This window comes from Lynx rufus, unplaced genomic scaffold, assembly GCF_022079265.1.
Source record: "Lynx rufus isolate CCGP_SWC_20201006 ecotype Redwood Valley unplaced genomic scaffold, mLynRuf1.p SCAF_6, whole genome shotgun sequence".
Taxonomy (NCBI): Eukaryota; Metazoa; Chordata; class Mammalia; order Carnivora; family Felidae; genus Lynx; species Lynx rufus.
In genome coordinates, this window is record NW_025814878.1 from 20,512,099 (window position 1) to 20,535,241 (window position 23,143).

General features: G+C 43.0%; 1 protein-coding gene across 3 annotated transcripts in view; it reads right to left on the reverse strand.

Moving 5' to 3' along the window:
- HECA (hdc homolog, cell cycle regulator) overlaps positions 1–23,143 on the reverse strand; it is a 51,239-nt gene that overhangs the window by 14,084 nt on the left and 14,012 nt on the right. The window contains exon 1 of one of the 3 annotated variants that reach the window (XM_047101717.1): positions 48–1,685. The exons of the other annotated variants lie outside the window; for them this stretch is intronic. The gene's annotated coding sequence lies outside the window, so the exon portion shown is untranslated. Of the gene's footprint in view, positions 1–47; positions 1,686–23,143 lie in introns of those variants that run through there. 3 annotated transcript variants of the gene reach the window in all.

A 23,143-nucleotide genomic window follows, 5' to 3' on the forward strand; every position in this document is an offset into this window, starting at 1 on the left:
GGAATCCCAGCTGGCACCTGGTCAGAGAGCAAAGCTACCATCCCCACCTTAGCCCATTCATGCCAACAGTGCAATTTTCTGGTGTCAAGATTTCCTCCGCTGGAATAACACCAGACAGGATTAGACAACACGTACTACTCTCTTCTGGTGTTTTGCTGGGCCGAGGGAATTTATTTTCAGATGTTTGTTATCTGCTGAAAAACACACCAGTAAGCTTCAGAAAGTCCAAATCCTTCACAGTGCAATTAGCCGTATGTCAATACTTACAACGGTATAGTGTAGTACGAGGTTTTCCTAAGATGTGAGTGTAATGACAGGCAGTTCCAAGGTTCTTTTAAAAAAGGAATCACTCTAATGAACTAGGAAATCATATGATGAAGCCACTTAGCCAACTAGTTCAGGTGATAGCTCCTAAAGGGCCCGCAAAGCCCTTTTTCACAAACTTTAGGTTATCCTGAATATCACAGAAAAGCTAGAAAACAGAATTACCTCTCCCCAATTCTCTCCTAGAATGGTCTGATACCTAAGGGGAGAATGTCTGGTCAAACTAATTGTTGGTCTACACAGAATTACACCACCAGGTCATGAAGGAGAAAACCGGAACTCTCCTCAAGCTATCAGGACAGAAAGCAGGAACACCGAGATATTTCTGCCCTATTTAACCACATACCCCACGGGCATCCAAAAGGCCAATCGGGTCCCCCTAAAAGGAGGGAAAACTTGGTGACACAGAGTAGGATCTATTTCTTAACAAGTAAATAGGATTTACAGTGACGAATTCCACTGGATTCTGGTTACTTCAACACCCTTAATATTTTCAAAAGGCCCTTTTGGAAAGCAGTAATACTCCTAGTCGGGAACCGCTGGGCTTGATCAGGAAGGTTCTACATGCCAAGCTTAGTTTAGACTTTATCTTTTTGTAGCTGAGAACGGTCAGTCAGAGTTCTGTTCTAGAAAGCTTACCCTGATGGCAGTGTGGGACATGAGTCCCTGGTGGCAGTGTGGGACATGAGTGAGAGCCTGACCTACAGCAGCAGCACAGTAAGATGGCACCTGCTGCTGGGATGAGCAAACTCTGATGGACAGCGAGCACAAGAGGGGCAGGTTTGGACAAAGACAACTTGAGGCTGGCCTGATTCTGGATCTGCTGAATTGGAAGCCTGTGTGCCACCGAGGTGGAGAAAGACAAGCCCAGAGCTCAAGTGACCTGGGGCCCGAATACAGATGTGCAGCTACACACCCAGAGGTGGAGGTTAAATCCCTGGACTGAGGAGTTAGCCCAAGAGGAATGTGAGGAGAGGAAATGAATCCTGAGAGGCAACATTAAAAGGCAGGAGAAGAGTCCTCCACAGAGCCTAGTAAGGAATGAACTGAGGATTCACTGAAAGACAAGTCAGGAGAGAATTCTATCATGGCAGCTGGAAAGTTACAAGAACAGAGGACTAAGAAATCCCCCAGAGATCACTGTTTCTCAACCTCTGCACTACTGACATTTTGGACTGGGTACTTCTTTGTTGTGGGCAGTGTCCTGTGCACTATAAGACATTTAGCAGCATTTCTGCTAGGTGCCAGGAACACCACCCTCCTCAACTGTGACGCCCCAAAATGTCTCCAGACACTGCCAGCTATCCCCTGGGTGGGCAGAGGGAAAAAAAACTGCCCCTCGTTGGAAACTACTGGGTAACTTAAAGACTGAAAAGTCCTCACCAGAATGGTCAGTAAGCCAGTCAGTGACATCTTAGCAAGAACAGTTCCAGTGGGATGACAGGGGACAGATCAGAGGTGGATGGTGAAGAGTAGATGGTGAGGTAAAATAGTAGTAGTACAGATGACCTTCCAGAAAACTCTTCCCAGAAGTACAACTGTAGAAGAAAGGGAAAAGAATGGGAAGAGGCCAGTAAGAGTAGGGACCTACACATGTATATCTACTCAGGGAACAAATGCCAAAAATTCAGGATAGCTTTAACAGTAGGAGAGGCAATGAGCTCTGCAACTGCATCACTCAAAGCCCTTCCCGACCTCACCCCCACCCACTGGATCACAAATACAGCACTCCACCAGCACAGGTGATGGCACCCATACAGCCTATGGCACTCGTGTGTTACAATCTTCCCCTTCAGCGTGGAACTCCGGGCATCGGTCAAAGGCCCTACCCAACTTGTCTACCTCCATTCCTTTGATCACTGTGGTTCCCCCATCTACCGCCTAGGAGCCCACAATCCTTAATCTTCATTTGTCCAAATCCTACCGGCCTAGCGTAGCAATTCACAGCATGGACTCTCAACCAGACTGCCCGAGCTAGAATCCCAGCAGTACCACTGCTGAGCTGCGTGCTCCCGGACAAGTCACTTCTGTCTTAATTTCCTGTACGGAATGCAGGTAACAGCTGAATGTACTTTATATGGTTGTTGTAAGGACAAAATATACCAACACACGAGTGGCACTTAGAGCAGGGCCTGGCACATAGAAAACCTTCTCCCTTTCCTCCCATCCTTCAAGGCCCACCTCTAGACACTGATTTCACCAGAACCACCCCCTCCCGACCACAGTCTGGTCTGAACCTTACTTGAGTCCCCACTGTGGTCCCACCAGGTGATAACTTCAGACAGGATGCCTCTTACCTCTGTGTTCCTGGCACCACTGGGCCTAGGCCTTGCACACATCCTGTGCTAATGAAGCTGCATTAAAATGACACTGGCAAAAGAAACCCAACCCGACAAGCAGAGAAGGAAGAGAGCAAGCCGAAATCCTACACAGAGAGAAAGGCCTAGTACTGAAGCACACTGAGATGAAGTAGAAAAATGGTCTGTAAACTGGGCAAAATTAACTGCAGTCCCCTGGGCTGTGACCTTTAGTGTCCTTTAAAATGTTAATTAGTCAATTAAACAAAGTTCAGTTGCTTTTATCTATCCTTCAGAGAAACAGCTTTGGAGAGAATGCCTCTGAAATGTAATAGCAGTAGCCAAAGTGATATTAACCCAGGACGAAAGAAATCAAAGAATGGCCTAACTATACCTTGGCATTCACAACATCCAAAGTTTTAAATCTTAAATGCCGAGACTGGCTTGATATTTCTCTTTAAAGTATTTCCACATTAAAGAAGGTAGATTAAGAGGAGAAAAGTCCTATTTACATCTTTGTCGAAAAGCCGCAGCAAATACATCATGGAAGCAATTTTGAGCCCTGCGTACGAACCGGGTCTATGGAGCTGGGAGAAGCAGCAACTCACGCGGAGCGCTCCGGCAGAAAGGTGTGTGTGGATCAGAGAAGGCCAGACAGCTCCCCTCTTCCCCGTCACTGCCCCACCCCGACCGCAGCCGAGCTCGCCCACAATCTCCCCTCCGCGGCTCTGCCACGAAGAGACCCCGCTCCAACCTGCCAGCGCGCTCGTTTACATCTCAGCCACTCCGATTTGGCCTTTGTGGCTGGGCCTCCAAAACAAAGACAAGGGCTTGAGACCAAACATTACACACCGCCAGCCCCACGGCAAGGCTCCAGGGACCAGGGTGAGTGCCAGGGGTGAGACTCGGGTCCTGCGCGAGGACTTGGGACAGGCTTCTCACATCTCACGCAGCCTTCCGATGAAGCCACGGAGGGCTGGCGTCTGCATGCAGACACGATTTCCTTCTAGGCTTGGTTCAGACTTGCCCTCTCCCTCCCACTGTCCACACTGGAAAGGCAGCTGGGAACGATGCGCGAGGGGGTTGGGTGACTAGCTGTTTGACGGGGGGCAGTTTCCTGCTTCCTCCTCTGTAAAGAGAACAAAGATGCTTGCCCTCATTCACGCTAAAACGTATGTGGAGGCTCTCTGCGCAGTTCTGCCACAACTCTTCCTGCTACCTCCACCGTCACTGGATACCTGTGCCTCTGGCTCCACAACTCAACGCAAACTGCTCCAATATATTGCCTACTTTTCCTACCTAATGTTTTGGACCCACAAAGGGGGTTCAGAACTAAGGAAATGAGGGGCGCCTGGGTGGCGCAGTCGGTTAAGCATCCGACTTCAGCCAGGTCACGATCTCGCGGTCCGTGAGTTCGAGCCCCGCGTCGGGCTCTGGGCTGATGGCTCAGAGCCTGGAGCCTGTTTCCGATTCTGTGTCTCCCTCTCTCTGCCCCTCCCCCGTTCATGCTCTGTCTCTCTCTGTCCCAAAAATAAATAAACGTTGAAAAAAAAAAAAAATTAAATAAATTAAAAAAAAAAAAAAAAAAGAACTAAGGAAATGAAATGAGGCCATGTCTCTTTCAATCTCCAAAGTTTTACAGGTAACTAAAACAGACAGGGAAAGATTTCAGAACTCTAACAAATAGCACAGTGTTCAAATCGCACCCATAACAAATGACAGTGTTATAGACATGCACTGGATTGCTTCCTGAAAGTGGTCTCTAAATTTACAAAATTCCTAGCTCTTAAGAATTGGAGTTCCTGGGGCACCTGGGTGGCTCAGTTGGTTGAGTATCCGACTTTCGCTCAGGTCATGATCTCACAGTTTGTGGATTTGAGCCCCACGTCGGGCTCTGTGCTGATATCTCTGAGCCTGGAGCCTGCTTCGGATTCTGTGTCCCCCTCTCTCTCTCTGCCCCTCCCCTGCTCATGCTCTATCAATAATAAATAAACGTTAAAAATTAAAAAAAAAAAAAAAAAAGGAGTTCCACAAAGGTGAAGGTATAAATATACTACAGACTGATCTGATACAACTAAATCTTTAATGGGAGAGAGGGAAGAAGGGACCCCACCCCCTGTTCAGTGAGGGCCCAAGCCAAGTACATTCCTCAGGACATCAGTCTAAAGCTGAGATAGTCTGATGGACAAGGAATACGGGGCACTGTTCCTTCATGCAGTCAACACTGCTTTTACACAATGTATATAAACCCTCCAGTGCATTTTTACTGCTTCATCATCAGATACTCAGGACTCGGCTGCAATTTCTCCCTGCCCAAGTGAAAATAATCAGGGATCACCTCATTCTGGGCAAAAATCTCAAGTAGTTTCAAGTCTCGACAATGAACTAGCTAGGTGACATCACTTGGGTAAAGTCTGTCACTCTTCCCAGCCTTCTCATCTGGTATCCCGTCTCCCACCCCCCACCCGAGGCAGGTCTCTGTGCTCCCACACCTATTAAAAAAGAAGGATCTGACGGTACTCATCTACGCTGGCTGCCCAACAAACCCAAACCCCTCGACACACCCATCCACGCTAACTGGAGCCCCATAAACCAGACAGACATTGCCATTGTCAGCTTTTTAACTGTAAAATTAAATGTTTCATCCCTCTTAAAATAGTTGCAAGCATCACAAACAGGTGGCAAGTTCAGCGGGGCAGCGGGGTGAGTGAGGAGGGTCTTCTGAAGTCACACAAGGCTCTCCAGGCAAAATCTAAGGTAGGGACTTGGTCACATGCATCCTTGTAAGCCCACTACTATGAAAATCATACTGTTCAATTAACGTCTTGGTGAAGGAAAGCACGGCCCAACCAGATTTAGTACTCTGTGGTGACAGAAGAGCTGAAGGACGGGGAAGGGGTGAGGGGTGAACCCTTGGGGCTCACTGTTCTCAACAGGCCTCCCAGACTCATCCCAGGACTCCAATTTCAGGGTACAGCCTGGCCCTCACCCTCACTTCTACAAACTTCCCATAATCTATTCTACCCTCTTTCAGTATGCAGTTACCAAATACAAACCGCAGGGTTTCTGAACCACTATTTTACTACACGTATCTTTTCCATACAATAATTCCTCTTCAGGGGAACACATCCCCTTGTTTTTGGAGCTAATTCCCCTCAGCGTATGAAGTTTCTGAAGTGAGGATCCTCATCTCCAGCTTCCTGAGAGGCCACAGAGATTGGTCAATGAGGACAGCGACTCTGGAGACAGCCAGCCTGGATCTGACTCTCAGCTCTGCAATTTAATAGTTTTAAGATCTTTGGCAAATCTCGTCACCTCCCTGGGCTCCTGTCTTCTTCCCTGTAGAATGGCACAAATAACAGTACCTATCTCAAAGGGGTGCCATGAGGATTAAGTGAGTGATTAAATCAGTTCACACGGTGCCCAGTACTTATTAACCAACATTTAAATTTAAGAAATTATTATTAGAAGCCCTATCACTTTACATTATGTGACGTAAAAACCAAAGGACTTTGAAAGCACTTAGCGCAAAGCTACAACCAGAAAGAGACCATCCTCCTTTCTCCTTCACATAAATAAGGGCAAGAAATGCACTTCTTCCCCACAACAAAGCAGGGTGGCATGCATAAAATAATTCACTAAATGTTTACTGGCAAGTCTTGAAGAAACAGATGCAAAATTTCCTTCTTCTAACCCTTTAAAGATGTTCTACTCCCTGTCAGACAAGTAAGTATCTTGCTAAATGTATTTTTTCTACCTAAGCAATCTTTTCCAAGCCTAGCTAACAGGGATTCATAAAGCATGGCTACATTTGATTCATGGGATGTGTCCCTGAACAACTCCCATAACTAAGGGAAAGGTTGTGGGGAATGCATCCTCAGAACACATAAATCTGCAGTCATTGTGTTCTATTTTTCTTTACTGTTGCTTTTTAATATCAGCATTATCTCTAATATTTCTCAGCTGTATCTCATAAATTGACATGGCCTATCATACTATGTTTTATCACATTTCTGTTCAAAAGTTACCAATTTTCAGGGTGTTTTTCAGCACAATATTAGCACACCTGGATATTTTCAAAGATAGACTTAAAGTATGATAATCACTTTAAAATGTAATATAATATCATTATATATCATGATATATATAAGTATATATAAATATCATTAATATAAATATCATTAAAATAATAAATATCATTAAAATCCTTCAAGAAGTTTATTTAAGTAGGCTCCATGCCCAATGTGGGGCTTAAACTCACAATCCTGAGACCAAGAGGCACATGCTCTACCAACTGAGCCAGCCAGGTACCCGAAAACAGTTCTATAAACAAAGAGTCCACATTAAAAAAAGAAACAAAAAAAGTTTACATAATATTGCCAAGGGTTAGTAGGTATTTCTGTTTGTAAGAAAAGGTGATGCCACTGGGTATCAAAGCATTTTTTTTATTTTTTATAACAGCAACTTTTTTTAAGTTCATTTATTTTGAGAGAGAGAGCACACACGCAGGAGGGGCAAAGAGAAAGAGAGAGAATTCGAAGCTGACAGCGCAGAGCCCGATGTGGAGCTTGAACTCTAAAACTGTGAGATCATGACCTGAGCCAAAAACCAAGAGTGGGAAGTTTAACTGACCCACTCAGGCACCCCAAAGCATTTGTATAATTCAGTTTAACTGCCAGCTTGAAAATGACATAGCTTGGTACATAATTTGGGGGAGTGGATCCACTGAAATTTTGCACATCATGTGAATCTTTTATTAATATTATTTGTCATTAGTTGGAATTTGCATAATTTAATTTGCATATAATGGGATCACACTGTACTAGGAAATAAATGAGCAGGCTGCCTTTCTTTTGCTTGGATCACAGAGGGAGCTGGACCACAGAGAAGTACACAGCATTACATGTACTGCCTACACTCACCCTGGAGGAAAGACAGGTTCACGAGCTCTTGGAACCAAATCACAGTATCATAAAATGGGAACACAACTCCAGGTTAAGTATGTATGTACATGCAGGAGCGTATTTGTATGTAACTGCAGAGAGACTGCCCAAGCGTTAAACTATCCCATTTCTTTTATTATTGAGGTATAATTTACAGGCAATGTTTCTATTAGTTGCAAGTGCAAAACACAGGGATTCCACAATTGTATACAACTCTCAATGCTCACCACCATGGTAAGTATAGTAACCACCTGTCACCATACAAAGTTATTACAATATTATTGACTATGCTATACTTTCCATTTCCACGACTTATTTATAACTGGAAGTTTGTGCCCCTTAATCCCCTTCACCAATTATACCCATTCCTTCACCGACCTCCCTTCTGGCAGCCAGTCTATTCTGGGTATTTAAGAGTCTATTTGGTCTTTAGATTCATTTAGTCATTCGTTTTTTAGATTCCACATATAAGTGAAATCATATGGCATTTATCTTTCTCGGACATATTTTACTTAGCATAATACCCTATAGGTCCATCCATGTTGTTGCAAATGGGAAGATCTTACCTTTTCTTATGACTACTATTCCACTGTATGTATATATGCATGCATATATATATATATATATGTGTATGTACATATATACATATGTATATATGTATATACATATATGGCATATATGTGTGTGTATATATATATATATATATGTATATATACACCACATCTTCTTTATCCATTCCTCTATGGACACTTCGGTTGCTTTCACAAGTTGGCTATTTATAAATAATGCTTCAATGAACATAGGGGTGCAGGTTACCTTTTTCAACTATTGTTTTCATTTCCTTTGGTAAATACCCAATAGTGGAATTAATGGACCATATGGTATTTCTATTCTTAATTTTCTGAGGAACCTCCATACTGTTTTGCACAGTGGTTGTACCAATTTACATTCCCACCAACAGTTTTCCACATCCTTGCCAACACGTGTATTTCTTGCTTTCCTGATTCTAGCCATTCTGACAAGCATGCAGTGATATTCTCATTTTATTGCGGTTTTGGTTTGCATTTCCATGATGATTAGTGATGTTGAGCATCTTTTCATGTGTCTGTTGGCAATCTGTATGTCTTCTTTGGAAAAAATGTCTATTCAGGTCCTCTGTGCATTTTTTAATCGGATTGTTTGGTTTTTTGGTGTTAACTTGTGTAAGTTCTTTATATATTTTGGATATTAACCCTTTATTAGATATATCATTTGCATATATCTTCTCCCAGTCAGAAGACTGCTTTTAAACAATCCCATTTCTAAAGACCCCAGAAAAGACCTCCTGTCATCCTTCAGTACTTTATTCCAATTTTAAGAATTTTCCTTGCTCTTCTGAAACACCACAGAACTTGATTATCTTGGTCAATGTGCTCTCCTTTGCCAGCACAAATATTCAAAACGTGGCCATAATCAAAACTCCTGAATTTTTTTATATGTGATACCCATTTACCACCTAAGTTATAGCATGGCATCCCCCAAATGATGGCCTATCTCTTCTCTCTTGGTGGGCCCAACATGGTGCCTGGAGACCAAAGGCCACAGTGGAACTGGCCCTTTCCCCTTACCTCTAGATTCTGATGTGGTTCAAGGCAGGCCACCCCAGAGCTTAAGATAATCAAGGCAAAACAGACTCAAGAAGAGCTTTTTACCTCCCCCCTTAAAAATTTAGACAGGGAGCCAGTACCAGGAGGAGAGGTATTACCAAAGATGACTACCCCCCCACACACACACACATAACAAAGATCTCTCTGCAGGGCAAACACTTGTTTACCAAACATCTGCTCTTCCCATCTTCCTGTAAATTGTCTTCCTCCCCTCTGAAGTCCCTGACTCCTATATCTACTCTCTTTTAACTCATAGTGGCATATAAACTTCAATTGCCTGTCAGAAAGCCTCTCATGTCTTCGTGTGGCTCTCATAAATATATAATTAAATTTGTTTTTCTCCTGTTAATCCGTCTTATGTCAATTTAATTATTAGGTCAGCCAAAGAATCTGGAAGGGAAGAAGGGAAAAGTTTTCCTCCCCTACAATTCCCAGTGGCCTCAGCTAAAAAGACAAATGGCTTTACCTCCTTCCTCGTCTGTCCACCAAGTCCAAAACAATATAGCTGCATGATTAACTGGCAACATGGGTCATCTGCAGACCAGGTACCCGTCAGAGAATACGACCCACAACTCATTGCTGCTCGGTATCTTCCAAAAGCTCAGCTGAGAGAAACAATTTTTAAGAAAGTTTTCATAGATGATCCCCTCACGTTCCTCTAGACCAGAGTTCCTGTGGTGTGTTTTGGCCTGCAGTGTGACTTCTTAAACCAGTACAGGATTGTTTGTTACAGAATATGAGCCCAAATGCCTTTAGGTGCATCTCCTACTCTCCAGGTCTTCCAGGACTGCACTCCAGCCCTACTTCTTCGTGCCAGGACTCTGGAGGCATTTGGGTACGAGACTCCTATACTAGATAAAAGCTATCCCTCAGTGAAGCCAGGTATCACAGAGTTCGTTACCTAGCCCACACTGTTTCCTTCTCTGGACAGACTGCTTTTAATGATGTGAGCGAGCCTAGTAAATTTTTTTTGTGTGTGTTATTTATAAAAGGATAATTGTCATGGCCATTGCTCAGTATTTTATACTGCTTTAGAAGTGGCTAAGTGACCGTTTTTCTTCTTCTTTAATCTGACAGACGCTGTGGAGTACAGCACTGCTTCTGTTCGCTTCCTCCTTCTGTGTGCAAAAAATATGGAAGCCAAATTTGTGACTTACCTCTTATAATGACTCAGGACATTGGTTATTTTTCCTAATAGTATCGTCCCTGGTACTAATATTCTCACTTATTACTTATCTTCTAGTATTACATGTATTTTTGAAAACCACCTTATTTTAGGAAGAAGAATATAAGTGATCAAAAAGAATAAACCCATTCGCCACCTGTTTCCTAACTTTCCAATCAGTTTTGCCTAACATATATTAAAATCTGTACCTGACAGGTGCCAAGGCGCCCCTTTCCCGCCTTACCTGCCAAGGTCAACCAGAGAAGGGTGCAAAGGGAGAGGGGAGGCCTGAGTGACCCACTGACCCCATGGGTCCCATAAAACATAGCACATTTCAGGAGGGCCATCCTCTCTGCCATGCCCTGGACTCCACTCCTCAGTGAAGCACCCTGTGGACAAGCACAAGTGCTCTCTGTCCTTGAACCACTCACCTCATCCACTGCACACCTCTTCTCTACTTTCCCTTGGCTCAGCTCCCGGAGCTTCAGACCCTGCTATCCATACTCAAGCCTCCACCCATTCCCATTTCATCATTTCTCTTCTCTCAGACACAGCCTGGGCTACTCCCGTCACTCTACTCTGCCAGCCAACCCAGGCCTCGGTCCACCTGGTCCACGTATGTCCCTCCCCCCACCTCCACCCACCTGCTCCCAGCCTCACTGGTGAAACTGAGACAGTGGTGAAATGGGCTCAGACAGCTCCCAACTCTACCCTGCCTAGTTTTCCGTCAAGGGGTCCCCTCCTTGGCTCTAACCACAAAAGCTAGACTTCTTGGGCACTGGCATCCTGTGGGCCCACTCTTGTCTCCACTTGGCTCTTCTCAAGAGCATTGTCTTTACATCCTCTGCACCCCTTCTCCTCCCTCACCTATCAAACCCGGGAATTCATGTCCTGCAAATATGAAAAGGAGAGTCCCAAATTTACCTCGGAAACTAGATCTATGGGGAGAGGCAGAAAAAGTGCAATGAACTGAGAAATGACAAGTGATAAAGATGTGGCTACATAATCTGAACCTAGTCCTGAAACACATCACCACTGACAACTAGAGGAGTCCAGCCAATTCCAATCTCATCCTCTTGGGATGGCTACTTAAGAAACATCAATGGGGGCGCCTGGGTGGCGCAGTCGGTTAAGCGTCCGACTTCAGCCAGGTCACGATCTCGCGGTCCGGGAGTTCGAGCCCCGCGTCAGGCTCTGGGCTGATGGCTCAGAGCCTGGAGCCTGTTTCCGATTCTGTGTCTCCCTCTCTCTCTGCCCCTCCCCCGTTCATGCTCTGTCTCTCTCTGTCCCAAAAATAAATAAACGTTGAAAAAAAAAAAAACTAAAAAAAAAAAAAAAAAAGAAACATCAATGGGGGCACCTGTGTGGCTTAGTCAGTTGAGCATCCGATTTTGGCTCAGGTCATGATCTTACAGTTGACGAGCCCACATGGGGCTCTGTGCTGACAGCTCAGAGCCTGGAGTCTGCTTCCGATTCTGTGTCTCCCTCTCTCTCTGCCTCTTCCCTGCTCATGCTCTGTCTCTCTCTGTCTCAAAAATAAAAAAGATAAACATTAAAAAAATTTTCTTTTTCTAATAAAAAAAAAAAAAGAAACATCAAGGTTGGCCACCTGGATGGCTCAGTTAAGCGTCTGACTTCAGCTCAGGTCATGATCTCACAGTCTGTGAGTTCGAGCCCCGTGTTGGGCTCTGTGCTGACTGCTGAGCCTGCTTTGGATTCTGTGTCTCCCTCTTTCTCTGCCCCTCCCCTGCTCACGCTCTGTCTCTCTCTCAAAAATAAACATTAAAAAAATAAAGTAAATTAAAAAAGAAACATCAATGTTAAAAAAAAAAGTGTCAATGTAACAACTTTATGGGGAGAATAATACATTATTGAGGTTATCTGGTCTCCATTAATGGCATTAGCAATTATAATGGCAACTTGTTTTAATAAGAAAAAGTCATATTCATTGGTAAACTAACCATAGATACATGCACTCTAATATACAAAAATTAAAAGAAAAACTAAGTTTATAACGGATGTCAATTAAAATAAGGTGCGGGTTGCCTGGCTGGTTTAGTCGGTAGAGCATACGACTCTCAATCTCAGGGTCGTGAGCTCAAACCCCTCATCGGGCATGGAGCCTACAAAAGACAGACAGACAGACAGATAGACAGGAAGGAAGAAAGAAAGCAGGTGCACACATTCATATATGTACATGAGTTTTTCTACGAATAACTGGATATAACCTTATCCGTGTAACTTTATACACATGTACCTGTCTACATGGAATATGATTTCCACAGTGGGGGGAAAAAAAAACCTTGCACTTTACTTTTACTTGCTCTAGTGAAAACCCCAAAATGTTCTTTCATTGGAGATTTGTGGTGTTCATATATACTTACAAAAAGAAAATTGTGAAACAAAAACTAGAAAAGACAAGGGCCTTCAACTTACTATTAAACCCAAACTAGTCCTCAAAAGAGAATTATGGTTTGGCTAACCAAGTCCTTTAACAATTCAGTTTTAACTTCATGATCATTGTAAACCCCGGTCATTTGGGGCCTTGTTTACAAATGCCAGTAAGCAACTGCTTACTCTCTGGGTTCCCCTTTCACGCGTCACTCTTTGAATGTTGGCCAGCTCAGCATCAGCTGCTGCAGGAACCTGTCATCATCATTTGGAATTCTGACCACATTCTCGAAGATCCTAATCAGCCCTTGCCTCCCTGCCTGGCACCAGTGCAAATTCTGGCAGCATCTTCTTCTTGCAGTGACACAGGATTTTGAGGCTTGCCAGTCTACAGGTCTACTTCATCTTTTTTCAGACACTGGAGTAAAAGATGATGAAAAATATGCAAAATGAGATCTGGAAACAGGAAATATTGATAACACTGTATGCATACAGGTGATGATATCAGTATTTCCAGTTTCCTTTTTTGTACTCCTGGAATGAATCAATAAGTACACGACAACCCTGAATTTCTTCCACCATCACAACTGATCAAGAAAATTGTAAAAGTCTGTCATCAGCCAATATTATGGATTCGAGGCCAGATTTTTAAATCACCATGTGCTGATAAGTAGTCTTAACGCAATTCACTAGGTCTGACACACCAAAATCCTCAGAATCATTAAACAAAGAAGTCAAGGAGCCTGGCTAGCTCAGGCAGTTGAGCATCCAACTCTTGATCTGGGAATGATCCCAGGGTCATGGGATGGAACCCTGAGTCAAGCTCTGCCCTGAGCATGGAGCCTGCTCAAAATTCTCTCTCTCTCCCTCTCCCCAGCTCATGCTCTCTCTCTCTCTCTCTCTAAAATAAAAGAATGAATGGATGAATGAATGAATGAAAGAGAAAAAAAGTCAAATAACATGTGACAACTTGATTATAGGTCACAAGAGATCTGGACATCTGCAAAATAAAAGTATAATAGTTATATTCTCAAAACGCTTTAAAAATTCAAACTATAAAGATAAACTTCACATAGGAAATATTTCAAAGTGATCTGGTCTCCAAATAAGTCAGTTTTTTTAAGCGGATTTACTATATATAATTGCCTAAAGAGCCTTCAAATTTTCCAAGATAGTAATCAACACACATTTGGACAAATGGATGGCTTTTTAAAATGTCATTTAATAAGGATCATGTTCTAGGAGATTTAATAAAAACACCAGGGTTTGTCTTAGGGTTAAACACTTACTACAGAAGAAAGAAAATACACTGGGGCGCCTGGGTGACTCAGTTGGTTAAGCGTCTGACTTTGGTTCAGGTCATGGTCTCGTGGTTTGTGAGTTCAAGCCCCGTGTCGGGCTCTGTGCTGACAGCTCAGAGCCTGAAGCCTGCTTCGGATTCTGTGTCTCCCTCTCTCTCTGTCCCTCCCCTGCACACACACTCTCTCTCTCTCTCTCTCTCTCTCTCTCTCTCTCTCTCTCTCAAGAATAAACATTAAAAAAAGAAGAAAGAAAATACATAGGGTCTCTAAAATCAGCTACTTACAACTACCTGCTAATCAATCCAAGTCAATTCAAATGTTTTTGGACACCTGTTATGTGGCCAGTGCAGAGTTGAACATAGGGGATGCAAGGGGTGAGTAAGATCATAAGCCATTCTTTAATATTTCTGACTACCTTATTTTTTTAAGTTTCTTTATTTATTTTGAGAGATAGAGGGAGAGCTCATGAGAGTAGGGGAGGGGCAGAGAGAAAGGGAGAGAGAGAGTCCCAAACAGGCTCCGTGGAGTCAGTGCAGGGGCTCACAAACCGTGAGATCATGACCTGAGCCGAGACCCAGAGTCAGACTCTTAACCAACTGAGCCACCCAGGCACCCCTATCTGACACTTTTTTTGTTGAAAACTGAATACTTTAAAACTGTAAGGTGGCAATTCTGAAAATCAGATTCCCTCTCCTCACAAGACTTGCTGTCACTGCTGTTGTTGCTATTGCTGTTTGTTTGTTTGTTTGTTTGTTTAGTGCTTTTCTTGGACTAATTGGATGAAGTCTGTATTTTGTCCTGTGCAGCCCCTGAGGTCTCTGCTCAGTTGCTTAGTGATAACGGAGCTAAACACTGGAGAGAGACTTCCCTAAATGCCTTGAACAAGTCTCCCACGCTTCAGCAAAGGGCTCTGTGTGTGTGCTGGCACATGTCTTCCATGCTTCAGCAGTTTACAACTGTTTTAAGCCTCTACTTTCTGCTGGTGCAGAACCTCAAGACCCGAGGTGAGAACAGGGTTTCAAGCGTTTCCTGGGCATGAGTGCAGTCCTGTCCATGGGCATCGTCTTCTAGAGCCCCAGAGATACAGCAGAGCTTTTCATAAGCCCCCTATGGACATCTCATTCCCAAGATTTTCTTACGGTTTTTTGGCCAGCTTCTTCTTTGCCCCAGTGGAGACCACCGCCACAGGCAGTTGTGATGTTAAACAATGGCTGCTGATTGTTTTCAACAGAAAAACCGAAGAGGGCTTTACCACGGAGTAACCTCTGAGCCCGGCCAAAGACAGACAAGCCCTGGGAATGAGGCTTTACCAGGGAGCTTCCGGAGGAGTCACACAGTGGCAAATCTCTGGCTCTAGGGCTTTTGGGGACTCCAAACCTGTCTTTCCCATCCAATGATCCTACGCTACTTGTTTAAAGCTACCACAGAGCCAGGGAGAGGGAGTGGGAACAGAGCGAGTTAAAAGACAACACTTTCCTTGAATACACACTCCTGGGATTACTGCAAGCCTATGGCTAATTTCCACAGTTCTGAAAAGGTTGATTTTAATCATTTTTGCCTTTGTTCTCACTGCTTTTACAGAGAAGTAGGTTTCTAGATGTCCTTATTCTGCCATTCCAACAGTGCTTCTTAATATAAACTTGTTTGTATGTATATTCTATTATAGAAAACTATGACAGAATAATCAACGAGAGACTTTCAAGCGGGAAAATACTTGGTCTTAGAATCAAATTCTGGGTAAGAAATGAATAGAAATAAAGAAAAAATGTAAAATTTTTATTATTTTTTAAATGGCTGACAAATGGTTATCAAGTTACTATGACATTGGGATTCTCTTTAAATACATTTAAGTGACGTTTATGATACACTGGAAATGGTATCTCTGCATCTAGTGAAACCTTTAAACAACTGGGTGCAACAACATTACATGTGCAAGAGGAACTCTGGGTTCTTCAATTCTTTTAGGGGTCACATAAGCAAAAATGCTTGGCTAGCACTTTGAAATCAGCCTTCTGAAAATTACACTGTGGTTACATCATCCACACACTCAGGAAACTCAGAAACTCCAACACTGAACAGCACGTCTTCAGAACATCAAGGAGCTCCACAGTTAGGCCCTAGTCTGGCCTTCCCACCTGATCACCCACCAGGCCCGAAAGCAAAGCCTGGGCTTCAGCCAGGGTCTCCCCCTGTGGCCGCAGTGCAGGAAGCAGGTCAGAGGAAAACAAGTGGACAAAGACTGAGTAGAAGGCTAACTGGAGCCCACCGTTACCCAGTACCACACCTCGAATTCACGGAAGGTTTGCGTGTCATTTCTTGATTAACTGGTAAGTATATTTTTAAGTGAAAACTAAGAAGCTTTATTAATTTACTTTCTTTGTCTCAAGTATTTTGAGACCTGTTCCTCTACTACATAAAAAAACACACTAAGTCCTATACATAAAGGGAAGTTACTACAAAACTATTTTGTCAACTTGTTTTAATTAGTATAGGAGCTACAAATAAGCTCACTTAAGCACATCTGTCTTAACCTCTGATTTAGTTTATCCTCCCTTATGTTATTTTAGTAGCTGAGACTGCTCCAGAGTAGCAAATCCAGTACATGGCGATTACATTCAATTAAACATGTTTTTATGTTTAAAGTAGGGTTTAAACACATGCTTTTACTCAGACAAGCCACTCTATACAAATAAACAAGGAAGTTTTACATTTAAAAAAAGAGAGAGAGAGCTCTCCAACTATATTTAACAACTCAGGCCTTTAACATTCCCTCAATCTATTGTTTATTCTCCTAGACCTACTCTTTTCTTTCAGTTAAAACCCACAGCCTACCTCGCCTCAAGTTCAAGCAAAATAGAAAGTTATAGGCTTTTATTTTACCTGTTTTTCATTTCTTTTCTGGCTCTAGCATTCTGTTATCAGTAAAAAAATCTATATCAATAATAACTCTAAAGTAGAAAATTCATTTTTCCTTTTTTTTTTTTTAATTTTTTTTTAACGTTTATTTATTTTTGAGACAGACAGAGACAGAGCATGAACAGGGGAGGGTCAGAGAGAGAAGAAGGCACAGAATCCGAAACAGGCTCCAGGCTCTGAGCCATCAGCACAGAGCCCAACGCGGGGCTCGAACTCACGGACCGCGAGATCATGACCTGAGCCGAAGTCGGATGCTTAACCGACTGAGCCACCCAAGCGCCCCCATTTTTCCTTTTCTAACAGAGGCCATGTCAAGATCCAAAAGGACAAAGACCCGAACGTGCATGGTTTAGGCTGAATATCAGAATGAAGATAATGGCTGCATAGCTTTCCCAGCATGTTTCTTAAAGATACCAAAGTTCTGGGACACTTGGGTGGCTAAACTGGTTCAGCATCCAACTTTAGCTCAGGTCATGATCACCCAGTCTGTGAGCTTGAGCCCCACATCGGACTCTGTGCTGACAGCTCAGAGCCTGGAGCCTGCTTCAGATTCTGTGTCTCCACTCTCTCTCTCTCTCTGCGCCTCCCCTGCTTGCGCTCTCTCTCTCTCTCTCAAAAATAAACATTTTTTAATAAAAAAAAAACAAACAAAAATAAACAAACAATACCAAAGTTCTACAGAACAGAAATAAGGTGATCTCTTCATTCAAATTCTGCAAACATTGCCTGAGCCCACATAGGATCCTTCAGTGATTTGCTGAAGGTCATTCAGCTAGTACATGGCCTTCCCTCTTCCACTCATACCCATACTGCAGACAAATCAATGAAGAGCATAAAGCCACTTTATAACAAGAGGCAGTGACCAACAAGCTTTGTGTAACCGGATCATAGTAAGTCTTTCTACAATTTGGAATAGCATCTTATACAAAATTATAGAATGACTTACTATGATCTGATTACCCAAAAGCTTATTCAAAGTGTTCAATACCCATATTAATCCTCAGTACCTTTTATACGTACCTTAAAACTACGTATAAAAAACCCCCAAGTTAAAGAAGTAAGTGCTGGGGCACCTAGGTGGCTCAGTCAGTTAAGCATCTAACTCTGATTTCACCTCAGGTCATGATCTCAGTTTGTGAGTTCAAGCCCCACATGGGGCTCTGTGCTGACAGCGTGGAGCTTGCTTGGAATTTTGTCTCCCTTTCTGCCCCTCATCAGCTTACTCTCTTTCCCTCTCAAAAATAAATAATAATAAACATTAAAAAAAGATTAGTGTTGGGGGCACCTGGATGGCTCAGTTGGTTAAGCATCCAACTTCAGCTCAGGTCACCATCTCACAGTTTGTCAGTTCGAGCCCCGCATCAGGCTCTGTGCTGACAGCTTGGAGCCTGGAGCCTGCTTTGGATTCTGTCTCCCCCTCTCTCTGCCCTTCCCCCACTCATACTCTGTCTCTCTCTTGCTCTTTCAAAAATAAACATTAAAAAAAAAAAAACCCTAGTGTACTTAAATCAGTAAAATCGCAGCACACCATAGCTAAACTCATCTCCCTACCCTATTTCCATACTCTACACTAAACTAAATCCTGGTGGTGCCTGGGTGGCTCAGTCAGTTAGGCACCAACTTCAGCCCAGGTCATGATCTCACGGTCCGTGGGTTCGAGCCCCACATCAGGCTCTGTGCTGACTGACAGCTCAGAGCCTGAAGCCTGCTTCAGAGTCTGTGTCTCCCTCCCTGCCTGCCCCTGCCCCTCCCACTCTGTCTCTCTCCATCTCTCAAAAATGAATAACCGTTAAAAAAAATTTTTTTTAATAAAATAAAATAAATCCTTACACTTCTTGTTCTCCATGTAACTTTTCTGCCCGGTTAAGCTTCCCTAAGAAATACTTTCTGCTCTCTTGCCTTCCCTTCAAAATAAACCTGGGAAAATGCTTTAGAGGGATCCCTCCCAACCAGGCAAGTCACTCTGCCGGGATCCAAGGAGAAAACACAAAGCTTTTGCCTGGGGCCACACTGATCTATTTCTGAAATGCTGCATCAGCAACCAACAAGCAAGTTACAGAATCTGTTGCAACAAGGAAAGACTTGTCAAAGGAGAGAGCATGTTTAAATCTTATACACACCTCAGTAAAAATAAAAGCTAGACTCAAGAATCAGTCACGTCTGCATCCTGGTTCAGCAGTTCACTATGTATCCACACTCAACCAACACAACCTGCTGTAATATGACTGGTTTTCAAGACACTATTTCATAAGATTCTTTACTGCTAAGAAAACTCAAAGTTATAGACCCCCAATGATATATTAAGCCAGTGATGCCTTTGTAACTAGACATTCATTCCTTTTCCAATTACTTTGGTGGAACACATATAATTTTATAGCATGGCACTCTCAAAGACTCAAAACTATTCATTTCTAAACTAGAGGGAAAAAATAATAGACCGTTTATAAAGCTACCAAAAATATCTAGAAATTTCTTTTTACTATAGGAGAATTTAAATAGTAAATATAATTCCATTTATATTTTATAATATATATTATATATCTACATATAAATATATACAAGTATATATATGATTACATACTAATTGAATTCTAAGTGCTTCCAAATCTGTCAAGAGAAAACAATTTCCAATTAATTCTTTAAAAATTCTTCCAAGATATCTTTTTATCACTTACCTCATGGAACATTAAAAAATAAGTTGTAAGGAAAACTGATTTAGTCCAAAGTCAAAAATTTCAAATCTGAGCATCTAGAGGATGAAGCTTACAAAGTGTTTTTAATCAACCAAACCCCAAGAAAAACAATCATACAATATAAACATATTGATATATTTACATTCACACATTAACACTTACACATACCAAGCATCATATGCCTATAGAAGTTATTTTGATGAAATCCATAACATAGTTTGGTATATCCAAAATTCTTCACTATGGTTTAAAATGCAAAATCCAGGGGCACCTGGGTGGCTCAGTCGGTTGAGCGTCCGACTTCAGCTCAGGTCATGATCTCACCGTCCGTGAGTTCGAGCCCCGCGTCAGGCTCTGTGCTGACAGCTCGGAGCCTGGAGCCTGCTTCAGATTCTGTGTCTCCCTCTCTCTCTCCCCCAACCTACTCGCATTGTCTCTGTCTCTCTCAAAAATAAATAAACATTAAAAAAAAAATTTTTTTTTAATGCAAAATCCAGAAGGGAGGTAAGGAAACAAATGAAAGTCCTATGTAAGCCTTTCAAATGTTTTTACAACAACACTTACCCACTCCCCCACTCCATAGGACCCTAGAGGCAGGTAAAGGGTAAAATGCAGAAAGGCCCACAGCGAATGAGGCCTGATTACAGATACACGCACACATGTGAATCATGCAGACAACAGCCAAAAGCAAGGCTCTGTTATGAAAAAATGGTTAAAATCACAGTGGAATCTGCTGCTATAATGAAATGTGGGGCCAGCATGATTCACAGATCACAACACAATAATCCCCAAATCAGCTCTAGTCATTCTGCTGAAACAACCCTCCGCAAGGCTTACCCCAGTCCTCACGGCAGGGTCAGAAAGCCCTTGCAGAAACTCTTAAGAACGCCCTCCAGGAAGCAGACCTGCCCAGACAACAGTAAACAAGCTCTGAAGATTCTCTTGGAAAATCTACACAGCACAACTTCTGGACCCAAACATGGAAGAAACTAAAGGCTCCCCCAATAAGGATTTTGGAAGAATAACATTCGTAGCAAACTCCACACAGGAAAGCCAAGGGCTGCCTTGGGATTTTCACCAAATCAGAGTGTGCATTCAACTAGGCGGGAGCAGCCACATCAAGTAACTTAGAACCAAACACTCAACCAGAAAACACTAAAACCCCTAATCATGACCCAATAATTTGTTTTTTCAAAAAGCTCTACACTTGGTCTGCAAAGAGTTGGTCACAAACAATGTATCATATCATCTTTATTTTCTACAGATAAGAACATTTGAGATGAGAAAAGTTCACTTGGTCCTGCGAAATGCCAGATCACAAATTATGACCTGTCTCTCAAACCTCACACTCTGTAGAACAAGCATTGAGTTTGGGAACCTCTTCCAAATCACAGACATCTGAGAAGCACAAGGGCTAACTGGATCAGCACGATGCATGGGGGTGCAAATAAATTTTGGTTCAACTGAGTGCTGTATCTTCATTTCATTAATATGCAAATGTAATTTCAATCCAAGTGTCACAAAGAGAAAAATGAGAACTTTCATGACTCAGCATTTCAGTTTGTTATGACAAAGAAATAAGGGGATAGGGTGCTTGGGTGGCTCAGTCAGTTAAGCTCCCAACTTCAGCTCAGGTCATGATCTCACAGTCTGTGGGTTCAAGCCCCGCGTCGGGCTCTGTGCTGACACCTCGGAGCCTAGAGCCTCTTCGGATTCTGTGTCTCCTCCTCTCTCTACCTCTCCCCCGCTCACACTGTCTCTCTCTCAAAAATAAATGAACATTAAAAAAATAATTAAAAAAAAAAACCAAACGAAGAAGTTATGGGCAATTTAGCGCAAGGAGAACTCAAGTTGCAGCTTTATTCTTGAGAAGAGGTAGTAAGTAAATAATGCACCTTTACCTACAAGTTTCAAAGTCCTGTGGAGCAGGGATAGAAACCGCATTTCAGAAATGCGCCAGAAGCGACAGGTGTTGAGCACCACAGCTCAGCTGTCAGTTGGACAGTAGTGATCAGGGAAGTGGAGGGTCAGGGAGGGCAGCAGGAACCGCGACCGATTCTGTGAAACAGAGCCTCAAAAATTAAACACAAAAAAGGAAACAGAACCTCACTAACGTAAGAGTACTACTGTGCATGGATACCCAAATGAACTCAGTCATTACCCTTCCACCACGCCCACAATGTTTTTCCCACAAGTACAAGTCACAGGTGGGACTTCCTCACTCAATACCTTTCTCTTGAGTTCTCTATGTGGATGTTCTGTGATCGTACAAAACCGTAACATTTCTAACCAGCAAGAACACCTGAAATAAGGCAAAAAGATAATAAACCAAGGAAAATGTACCTCAAAAAAGTATCCTGAGGGGCGCTGGGGTGGCTCAGGCAGCTAAGCAACCAACTCTTCATTTCAGCTCAGGTCATGACTTCCCGGTTCCTGGGATCAAGCCCCAAGTCGGGCTGTCAACCGTGGAGCCTGCCTGGGGTTCTCTCTCTCCCTCTCTCTCTCTGCCCCTCCCCTGTGCACACTCTCTTACTCAAAATAAATAAACATTTTAAAAAAAAGTATCCTTAATATACAGAAACTTTCTGCACATCAGTAAGAACACAAATATGCCATTAGTGAAATGAATGAAAAAACAACAAATGAGCTACGTATACATATAAAGGCACTCGCTCACTGATAATCCAACAAATGGGGCGTCTGGGTGGCTCAGTCAGGCATCCAACTTGCTTTCAAGCTCAGGTCATGATCTCAGGGTGCATGAGATCGAGCTCTGAGTTGGGTTCCGCAGAGCCTGCCTTGGATTCTCTCTGTCCCTCTCTCTCTGCCCCTCCCCTGCTCACAGGCACTCTCTCTCTAAACAAATAAATATACATTAAAAAAAATAACAATGAGCTGTAATTTTTCAACGATCTGGTTGGCAAAGATGAAAATGGTTACCAAAGTCCATGTTGAGGAATGTGAAGAAAGGAACACCCTATGCAGGGCCAGTGTCAGCGGAAACTGCTAAACTCTTTCTAGACAGCAGTTAGGCAATTTGTATCAAAACCTTAAAAACCACATGCCTTGTGGGGCACCTGGGTGGCTCAATCGGATGAGCATCCGAGTTCCGCTCAGGTCATGATCTCACGGCTCGTGAGTTTAAGCCCCGCGTCAGGCTCTGTGCTGACAGCTCGGAGCCTAGAGCCTGCTTCCGATTCCTTGTCTCCCTCTCTCTGCCCCTCCCCTGCTCACGCTCTCTCCCTCTCTCTCAAAAATAAATAAACATTAAAAAATTAAAAACAAAACAAAACAAAACAAAACATGCCTTGTGACCAGTGATCCCACATCTTAGGACTTTAGCCTAAACATAATCACATCCTAGTTATGAGCTGTGATCCACTGAGAACAGGAAGTGTGAGTTCAAGTGTTCACAACCTCCACAATTCCAACACCAGGAAATCCTTCTGTCATAATGAGAAGGAATC